The sequence below is a fragment of the Ictalurus punctatus genome, chromosome 24 (assembly GCF_001660625.3).
Source record: "Ictalurus punctatus breed USDA103 chromosome 24, Coco_2.0, whole genome shotgun sequence".
NCBI lineage: Eukaryota > Metazoa > Chordata > Actinopteri > Siluriformes > Ictaluridae > Ictalurus > Ictalurus punctatus.
In genome coordinates this window covers 980343-991591 of record NC_030439.2, presented here as the reverse complement: position 1 = coordinate 991591, position 11249 = coordinate 980343, and positions in this window count along the sequence as shown.

Genomic DNA, 11249 nt, shown 5'->3' with positions numbered 1-11249 from the left:
ATGTTCTGGTGATACAGTATATCTGGTGTATAGTGGTACTGAAACAGCAGTGTTTTCAAGCTGTGAGGAAACACCCTGACACGTGAGAAGCAGGAAGGCAGTATGTCTGGTGTAATATCTGTGTGTGTGTGTGTGTGTGTTTGTGTGTGTAAAATTGTGTACAAGCTCTTTATATAATGAATAGAATTCATCACATCATGATTTCTCAGATATAGAACAAGAAGGTATCTACATGCAGATTTAAATGGCCGTCCACCCTTATACACTTCATATTATTATAACGTTTATTTTCTTACACAAATGTTTCATACCTCTGTTTTAGGCACAATATTTCCCACTGTTGTTGTTTTCAAATCATGCCTGCAAGGAGCATTGTAACTCTGAAAGGACCGAAGCTCAGTCGTGTTTGAAGGAGTGTAGAACTCGACTCTGGTTCTGCGTGCACCGTGTTTAAATAAAGCTCAGGCGTTTCACCCCTACTGTCTTTGGGTGTGTGTTTGTGTGCGTTTCCATGGTTATGAACAAGAGAAACACGGCCCATCCCTTGAACATCATCACAAGATATATACACTACATGACCAAAGGTTTGCGAACCCCTGACCATCACACCCCTATGTGGTTCTTCCCCAAACTGTTTAAACCACGCAATTGTAAAGAAGGTCTCTGTACGATGTAGAATTACAATTTCCCTAAGAGCTCAGGACCTAAACTTGTTCCAGCATGAGACAAAGTGCACAAAGCGTGTGACGCCCCAAAATCTATTGGAAAGCCTTCACTGAAGAGTGGAGGCTTCTCCACTGGCGCCTGATACGTCATTAGGGATGCGAATCTGCATTGACTAAAGTTTCTGTTGTTAAAATCATTATTCAAATATTAAACATGTTTAATTGAAAATGGAAAGAGACTTGTTGGAGACGCTTCTACATAACTGCGTATAAGTGTAGCAACAGGGAATGACACACAGTAGCGTCACGCTTTTCTTTCTAATCTCTGTCTTTTACACGTGACGTCACGCGGACTCTGATTGCCTTTGTCTCAGGAAAACACTGACTCCTTCTGACTAGAGACGAACAGAACACAAGCCTTTCAGCCTCAAAACAATCAAATGCATTGCATTCATTCTCTGTCCTGCTGCCATTGTTTTAGCTCTTCCTCCTAGATCAATGTTATGACTGTCGGTAGCAAAATAATCTGCTCATTCGTTCGCCTCAAGTCATCGCTTCGTCCTGGTCAGGATCAGAGTGAATCCGGAGAGAAATAAAAGATCTACCTCCGGTCTGGAGGAAACCCACAGGAACACAGGGAGAACATCCAGAACTCCACACAGAGCGTAACCCGAGCTCAGGATCATCAGTGATTTGAAATAATCTCAATCAAATTAAATGAAAACCTTCTCTTCAGTTCCCTGTTTGTAGGATTGTGTAGAAATTGTATTATTTCATGTGCCGAGTCAGAATACTCGTGTAGTGACAAATTCAAGTTCAATCTTAGTTAAAGTTCAGCGTACAACGTCTCCCCACTGCTTCCTTAACAACCATTTCTTTTGCCAGAGAATTTGTGGTTGCGCTGCAGTGCAGTTTCAGAAGACCAAAAATGGCTGCTGCTGCTGCTCCTGATAAAAACCACAAGGTTTCAGTACAGAATCTGCAAACTATTATAAACATTGATGACAATGATCTGAATTTCTCATGGGTGACGACTCCAGATCTTACAATGATCTTCTTTTTGACGAGATATTGTATATGGATGGGGGTATATTAATGTGTGTGTGTATGGGGGGGCGGGTATCTGTCTGGAGCCAGTGATCAGTGGCATGTAGCAGACTCTTGTCCCCTGTGGAAGACCTCTCTCTCTCTCTCTCTCTCTCTCTCTCTCTCTCTCTCTCTCTCTCTCTCTCGTCTCTTTGACCTACAGTTGCTGTGTGACCAGGCAGCCTTGTACAGTAATGCCAGAACTCTAAAGGCCGGCACTAAACAATAAGGAGTTTCTACATATTTACAAGACCTTCACTTCATGTGCTTTACTAAACCACTGCCATCTCGCCAATATGTCAAAACAAGATCCTTAAAGGCAAATGTCTGGTCATGTCTCATGCGTAATGTGTTTGCTTCACACCGGGGTTGCTAAACATTGGTCTAATTGCTAAACTTTACAATGCTTTCCATAAATACAACATGCAATCCACACGAGTCCAGCAATACACTGTACAGCGTAGGAAATAAGTACTGAACGCGTCAACATTTGATTCAGTAAATATATTTCCAATGAGGTTATTCACATGAGATTTTCACCAGACATCAGTATTAACTCAAGAAATCCAGAAATATCAAGAAGTCCATAAATAAAGTTATGTGTAATAAAGTGGAATGACACGGGGAAAAAAGTATTGAACACGCTAAGAAAAAGCAGCTCTCCAAGGCAAGGTAAGGAACCAGCTGAAATCTTTAAGTAATTATACCCCCTATCTGTGCATATTAATATCAGCTGGGTTAGTAAACTGATGGTCTGTAAAAAGGCTTTTCGTTCCCAAGGTGTCACACAAGAAACATCTCGTGATGGGTAAAAGCAAAGAGCTGTCCCAAGACCTTACAGATAGAGATCTGAAGTTCTGAATCTTCCAGTAAGCACCATCGGGGTCATTATCCGCAAGTGGAAGAAACATCACTCCATCATCAACCGGCCACGCACAGGAGCTCCTCGCAAGATTTCTGACCAGGGAGTCAGAAGAATAGTCAGAAGAGTAGCCCAAGAGCCAAGGACCACTCGAAAAGAGCTCCAGAAACACTTGGAGGCAGCAGGTACCATCGTCACAGAGAAAACAATAGGCAATGCTCTCCACTGCTCACGCTCACCTCACAGGACTCCATTACTAAAGAAAAGGCATGGCGAAGCTGTTTAAAGTTTTCTACAACTCATTTGGACAAGCCTATGAAATACTAGGAGACTGTAGTCTGGTCAGATGAGAGCAAAATTTTACTTGTTGGCTGTCCTACTAAACGCCATGTTTGGAGAAAAAATGGCACTGCACATCACCCTAAAAACACTACACCAACAGTGAAGTCTGGAGGTGAAGCATCATGGTGTGGGGCTGTTCATCACATGGTACTGGCAGACTTCATATAATTGAAGGAATGGAGCCCTTTACCGGGAGAAAGTCAGAGCTTGTTGAGGGAACTGTTTATAGAGCAGGAGCTAACTTGTCTCGTGGAGATTCCACCACAATAAATCTAACTACAAATGGTTCAAAAGCACTGATCATTGGCTCTACACTTTTTTTCTTAGAGCACTGTTTTATGAATCCTCTCCCTCGGTCCCAAATTCTCGTGAAGTACTTTAATAAGCTCTGAAGGAAAGAAAAAAACGAGTGATGCACAAGAGAGAAAAGTACAGGGTTAGAGTTACTGGAATCCAAGCCTTACATTCATCTGTACATTTCTATAGCAACACTAATGGAGAACATGGAGGACTACAAGGCTTTCTGAGTATCATAATCGGATTAAGTGCAGATTCAGACTTATAGAATTTGGGTTATTAAGATGAATACGATATCAAACCAGCCCATCTGGCACCAACAACCCTGCCCCCATTTCTTCCCTCTTCTGATGTTGAAAAACACCAAAACGCTTATTTACTGCTTGCGGATCTTCATGATGGAATAATGTGTAAACAAATGTGTGGTCGTAAGAGTTAAGGTTCATGTGACATTGACACTTAACATAAGATGATCTGTGTAATACGTATAGTACTCGAGATATACAACTCGATAAGTTTTACATTTCTTTCTCTCTTTTCCATCTGTCCGATTTGAATTCAGTTTCTTTGTCACTAAGCAGCTTCACAGAAATCTGTATATTTATCCCTAGTGAGCAAGCTAGAGTCGACAATGGCAACATGAGGAAGAAATCGGATTCAGAAGAGAACCCATCGTCATGTGGGTGACACCTGATAGCGCGATTATAAATCATTTCTCTTCTACACTTGTATTCTATACTATGAAGTGTGTTGGAAAGATCTTCAGTGCATCAGGATCCTTGCTGATTTCAGTGGAGTTTTAGCTGTAGTTATCCAGTATATAATGAATGAGACTTTTTAGCAAGTGCAATCATGAGGCTGCCCAAGAGAGAACATTTATAATCATCTTCACGAGCAGCGAGCGATTCTCCGGTGAAGGACGCTCCAAGCTGAAGTTCAGCATCGGGATGGAACGGGCAGGTCTGGAAGGTAGATCTCATCAGGCCTCGGGAATAACATGTGTAAAATGCATTGTCCTTCTGTTCTGATGCGGAACGTCTGTTTAATACTAGACAGGAATGAACTATAGTCTTCGATTTGTGCCGATATTTTGTGGCAATGCTATGATCTCCTAATCATTGTCTTCATTTGTTTTCAGCAAAACATGTAAAACACGCTGGGAAGAAAGGGAATAATATCGGTGGTGACCGGCTCTCACAAACAAGCACTACATGAAAATATTGGATCATTTATTCAACTTGAACTCGCCTTTAAAGGTTAAAGAGGGGGAGAAAGATGGATTGTCCACATAATTGAGAGTTATTCCATCATTACGTACCCTTCTTAAGCTATTCCAGTAGTATTAGTTAACAGGAATTAGTTAGTCATGTTAGTAGTATTTATTAGCATGTGTAATAACAAATGCTCTGCGGTTAACGGCAACGATTAGACGAAACGTTAAAGCTTACAGTGATCTGTAAGTCATGTTCCAGTCTTGTGCTCTGCAGATGTAGAAATCATTATGCGCTTGCACGGGCCAGGTTTTTTTTTACATTTTTTGGAATGCATCTGTGCGTGAGTGAAAAGCAGTCGCATTGCTATGGTTTTGGTTCGGCATAGGGATGATTGCCAGGGCCATATTCTCAACACACAAATCTGTGGCATTTATACGTCTGTAGTGAAGGTCTGACAGTACCAGGAGCACATCGAGGCAGCGTGACTACATATACACGTGTATGTGCAGAATAACCATCTTCTCGAACTAGTAGTATAGCACTTATCAGTGGTATAAATTGATGTTGCAGTTCTGTGCCTGGAACACACCTACTAAACCCCCTGCTTCCTAATAACCACAGCCAAAGGGTAGAAAATTCAATCATGGGAAATGCTAAGCCAACTCATAGAGGATTTCTTAAAAGTGTTGACGGTCTACCGGTGAAGGAAAAATATCGATATCATATGCTAAAGAAACACGGCTCACCCTTTTTGTCAGGACTGACTGAAACTCATGTTTAATGATATGTTTGGTCATTTGTAACACAATTTGCATTGCATATACAAGACCGATAAAAAAAATTTAATGCAGATAAAATCCATACATGCATTATTCAACCATATTGATGGGTTTCATGAGTCCATACGTCCATCTGCATACGTCCAACCACATATGTCTGACCACTTACATCCAACTGCATACGTCCAGCCTCTTCCCTCCAACTGCTTCGTGAACCATTATATTCCTTCACTGTGTCCCAATGAAGCCGAATCATGCTGCAAACTTATGAAACTACTAACCAAAGCACATATCATTTTTCCTACCTCAAGATTTTTGGGGTCAACTTCTGTCTGATTACCACATCCCCTTATACGACGTGTCATGGATTCAGTCGTATTATTTCGATCAGGATGTTCCACTGCGAGGGCTTTGACTTTCAGCTGTCAGAAGAGAAAATGAATGCTGCTAAGTCATGTCCTAATATAGCTGAATTGACCTGATGTTCTATGACCGTGGCTGTGAGATCTGTGAGATTCATGCAGCTCAACGCACACACGATATTAAAAACATACCTCTATTTCACCCCTTCTAACCACCAAGGGTGCTGTTTGAACATCTGGATAACTTCTTGTGTACGTGAGCACACACGTAGAAACCTTTAGCACAAGGTCACATGGTGACCACAGGACGCTGTAAAATGGTATCATCAGTGGCCATAGTTCCCTTTATTTCTTCTCGCCTTTGTACGCATGACTACAGCTATCATCAGCAGCTGATTTACTGATACTTCTGGCAGAGTGCAGAGTATTTGAATTAAAATCTCACTACTGCTTTTCAACTCGTCTAAAGCCACCAATAGGAAGATGGTATGGAAGAAGTGAAACGCATGGAAGAGGTACAAATACAGCATTTCCTTTATGCTAATTGTTTATTTTTACACCGATTGATAAGCTTCACTGTTAACACCTTTGTCATGTGGGAAGACTACACCACATGCATTTGAACAACATCCCCAGATCGGATCCTTGGGGGAACACACACTGCACCGAAATAGCCAGATAGCATCCCAAATCAATTCCGTCTGTACCTCGTCTGCAACAACAACAATAGAAAAACAGTGTCGAAACAGCGTATAACCCCCCCGGCCCATCGCCCCCCTTCTTAGAGGGGGATTATAGATTTTCCCAAAGCCAAAGTGCATTGTGCACAGATACAATTCCCATCATGGGGATATGTGTTCTCAACTCTACATACAACGCATGCAGCATGTTCTTTCATACAAACATTCCAGCCTTGTTTAATGAAGATATTTTGTGATTTGCTTCTTGAGGACTCTCAGGAGCTCTGGAGGCGGTATGCAGGTGATGAAGAGCTGGAGAATGATCTAAAGAAGAAGTCCCACAATGTAGTGTACAGTCTGAATAGTAAAGGTGTCTAAAAGCTATTGTAAATGATTCTGTATTGTAGAAGATCGTAGTTTAGTTTTATAAAGAAGATTGGACTTCGCAAGTTCCCATACCCTGATCCTGGAGTGTCATGCACATTTAATGAAAAAAAAAAAAAAAGGGATGACTTTTTATTAATTTTTACTGTTACGACAGAACACAAAAGAGAACAATTCTCTATTGAACCAAACATAGTTTCTATTCCGAATATTCTGCCACCCAGGGACCCGTGAATCTACAGAACAAACTGCCATTAGATGCCTTATAGACAGTCATCAGAAGTCTGAATTAAAACCATTCAATCCCAGTTAAATAGGCTAATAACTAAAGAGCTGAGCTATGATTTTCACATACCTCATTTCGCCTGCAGTAAGGTGCTAAACCGGGCCAGGGACACATTTAAACACAGGAAACACACAACAGAAAAGACACAAAAGAGTCCTTATGCTGTGAATCTGCTCAGAACGTTCAGAACTGAAGGGTGTCTCAAATATAGATTAATACTGTAATTACTTGTCGGACTGGAAGAAATCCTGTCGTCCAGAGCCCCAAAAAGTTCCTAATATTGAGAAAACATCTGGGCCAAGCTGCCTAGCTCCTGTTTTGGGAGCCAAGGAAAAACAAGACAAGCTGCCATGTGTGAGGAGTGAAGGAAACCAGGTCAAAGCCACTGTGCTGCTTTCACCCCTCGCTGCGATGCGAGGTCGATCAAACTGGCAGCGTCCTTGAAAAATGGGCTTCTTCTGTCAGAATGTTTTGTTTGGCAAAGCGTTCCTGCTCTGTGGACCGCTGCTCTTTGAAACAAATCCCTTTCCTTTCCATGAAAGTAGGGAGATTAGTTGAATCTTGCCCACCACCTATGTGCACTTCGGAAGCGGCCCCTTCCTGGATGTCGTTCCCGATTTCCGAATTTACGAGCGCTTTCTTGCCACAGTATGGCTAATCAATTCAGCTCAGTCAGAGGCTTCGTCTGCAAAACCCCGGCATGCAAAGAACAACATATTTTACTCAATCCATACAAATAATCTCCAATCATTTCCAACCACATGTACCACATATTTTTACATATTGAATAAAGAGAATTCAAGCTTGTCTGAGTACAGAACGAAGCTGGGTGTAGATGTATGTCTTGAGTTTTACATTAAAAAAACAACAACATCATATTTATGGCCTCTAAGTGAATGCGAGTCATTGTTTTTAAAGGAATGTTAGAGTTGTCCTATTTTTAAAAGATTTTAACGTATTTTCTGTCCTACATAAACCAGACTCAAAACATCTTCATTTGGGTGACACCGGATAGGTGGACTAGTTATAACATAACTAAAAGGGAGCTCCGGAAGGTAACGCAGACATGAGGGCTCCCTGGGGCATAAAGCAGCCAGCCACGCCACCATCAAGGTTTAGTCGTAGCGTCAGATGAGTCAGCTTGCACGCTCTGCAGGCCCTGAGTCAGGAAACCATGATGCTCCTTCTTCATGTGAATCTGAAATGTGTTCGATCATGACATGATTCACAGGATAAGGTTCCTACTGTATGAACATACTCAATATGGCCATAAATATATGGACACCTAACCATCACACCCGCTTGTGGGTCCAATTAGCCTCGGACAAGTCTCACGTGAATCTCTCCGATGCTGTACCCTTTGTGCAATTCTCTCATAGGTATAACCTGATGCTTGAAAACCTGGACTTATCATTTGTCTTTCGGCGTATCGATGACGCTTATTATATGACTCATCGGTATTCATGTAACAGGACACTCCAGAAGCTCACTGTCCCGAAAGTGCTTAAGGATCCGCTAAAAACAAGGACTTTTTTTTTTGTGAATAAATAAAGAAAATGTTTGCTAGTAGCTGGAGCTACACACACTGTATGAGTGATATGACGTGATCTCACTGGGTGTGTGAGTAGAGAAAATTCCTGTCCTTCAGAACCATAACCTCTACAGAAGAAGTCCAAAGGTGAGGTCCACCTGAAACCTGAGCAGATGTGCAAAATCGCCAAAGACGGTTCTGACTTCAGCTGTGCGTCAGAGCACAGTGTAACTCCTCAGTGCATGACCTGAGGAACAAAACAGAACAAAACACTGCCTCAGAGGATATCAGCATACCATTCAACCATTCATATATATATATATATATATATATATATATATATATATATATATATCCAATAAAATACTTACCCTACCAGCGTGGTTAGATATACACATTGTTATCTAACATTAACAACTACATGTAGTTTTATTCCTGATGTTGTCTCATGGAGTTGCCCTAGGGATCTAAATCTAAATCTAATGGGCCTGAGTGTAAATATTAAAACTGATATTGTGATCAACTGGAATCCATGCTGCTGTGTGCTAAATTTCATGCTATTCCATTGCAGTGTTTGCGTAAATAAAACATCGTTTTATCCGAGGTTGGATTGCGACACAAGACAGAGATGATTGGATAAGCAGGATACGCAACGCTGGCCAGACGCAGACGCAGACGCAGACGTTACTCTGCACTATAACCCCTATCAGATCAGTCATATGACAGACCTACTCTCTTTCTGTGTCTCTGTCTACAACTCTGCGGAGGTGTATTTCTGGAACTGTGTGCTCATGCTTTATAGCCTCAGGACTAGGAATTTAATATCAGGCTTACAATGGTGTTGTGTCATGGGAATTCCCGGTGTTGCTTGAATCACTGGGAACGACAGCACAGAGATTTATGGGAAAGTCAGGGATGAGAGGATAATGGAGGGTGTGGCACACAAAAAAATAGACCTTGTATGAGCATTTCAAAGCTGTTTACAAAACGTATTGTTTCACATTTAGATATTTGGTTCTTTGAGGTGTTTCATTTTGTCTGATTTGCAGTTATAATGTTCATTCACAAGCTTTGACTTTCAGTCTGTCCACCGAACAAAATCTAAGAGAAAACAAAGACGACGTGAACAAACACACAATACAGTTTTTAAATGATAATGTTATTTAATGAAGCAAAAAAGTTCTCCAATACCAACTGGGCCTGTGTGAAAATGTATTTGCACCCTGTAGTTACTAATTCCCCAAATTTATGAAACTGCATTCATAATGGGGTTCAGCTGGACTAGACACAACCAGCAAACCCTGTTCAAACACATCAACACTTAAATAGAACTTTTACAACAGTATGAAGTTGGTTAACATGTTTTACGCAGTAACACACTACGCCAAAGCTGAATGAAATTCCAGAAATGATGAGGAAGAAGGTGATTGAAATACATCAGTCTGGGAAGGGTTACAAAGCTATTTCAAAGGCTCTGGGACTCCAAAGAACTACAGCGAGAGCCGTTATCTCCAAATGGAAAAACTCTGTACAGTAGTGAACCTTACCAGAACCTTCCCTTTCACAATTCCTCCAAGAGCACAGCAACGAATCATCCAGGAAGTCACAAAAGATCCAAGCAGAACATCAAAGGACCTATAGGCCTCTCTTGCATCAATAAAGGTCACTGTTCATGTCTCCACGATCAGAAAGACACTGGGGGAAAACGGCTCCATGGAAGAGCTGTGAGGTGAAAACCACTGCTAACCCAGAAGAACATTAAGACTCATCTGAATTTTGCCAAAACACACCTTGATGATCCTCAAACCTTTTGGGAGAATGTTCTGTGTATTGATGAGCTGAAAGTGGAACTGTTTGGAAGACAGGGGTCACGTTACATCTGGAATAAACCAAACTCCGAATTCCACAAAAACAACATCATACCTACGGTCAAGCCTGGTGGAGGAAGTGTGATGGTGTGGGGATGTTTTACTGCTTCAGGGTCTGGGCCACCTGCAGTAATTTAGATAAACATGAATTCTGCTCTGAAACTGAGATATACACAGAAACAGAAGAAATCAAATACTTTTTCACAGCACTGTAAATAAGGGGCACCAACATAGAAGAGGGTGAGATAAACAGAGAAGAGGGTGAGATAAACAGAGAAGAGGGTGAGATAAACCCAGAAGTGGGTGAGATAAACAGACAAGAAGGTGAGATAAACAGACAAGAAGGTGAGATAAACAGAGAAGAGGGTGAGATAAACAGAGAAGAGGGTGAGATAAACAGAGAAGAGGGTGAGATTAACAGAGAAGAGGGTGAGATAAACAGACAAGAAGGTGAGATAAACAGAGAAGAGGGTGAGATAAACAGAGAAGAGGGTGAGATAAACAGAGAAGAGGGTGAGATAAACATAGAAGAGGGTGAGATAAACAGACAAGAAGGTGAGATAAACAGAGAAGAGGGTGAGATAAACAGAGAAGAGGGTGAGATTAACAGAGAAGAGGGTGAGATAAACAGACAAGAAGGTGAGATAAACAGAGAAGAGGGTGAGATTAACAGAGAAGAGGGTGAGATAAACCCAGAAGTGGGTGAGATAAACAGACAAGAAGGTGAGATAAACAGACAAGAAGGTGAGATAAACAGAGAAGAGGGTGAGATAAACAGAGAAGAGGGTGAGATAAACAGAGAAGAGGGTGAGATAAACATAGAAGAGGGTGAGATAAACAGACAAGAGGGTGAGATAAACAGAGAAGAGGGTGAGATTAACAGAGAAGAGGGT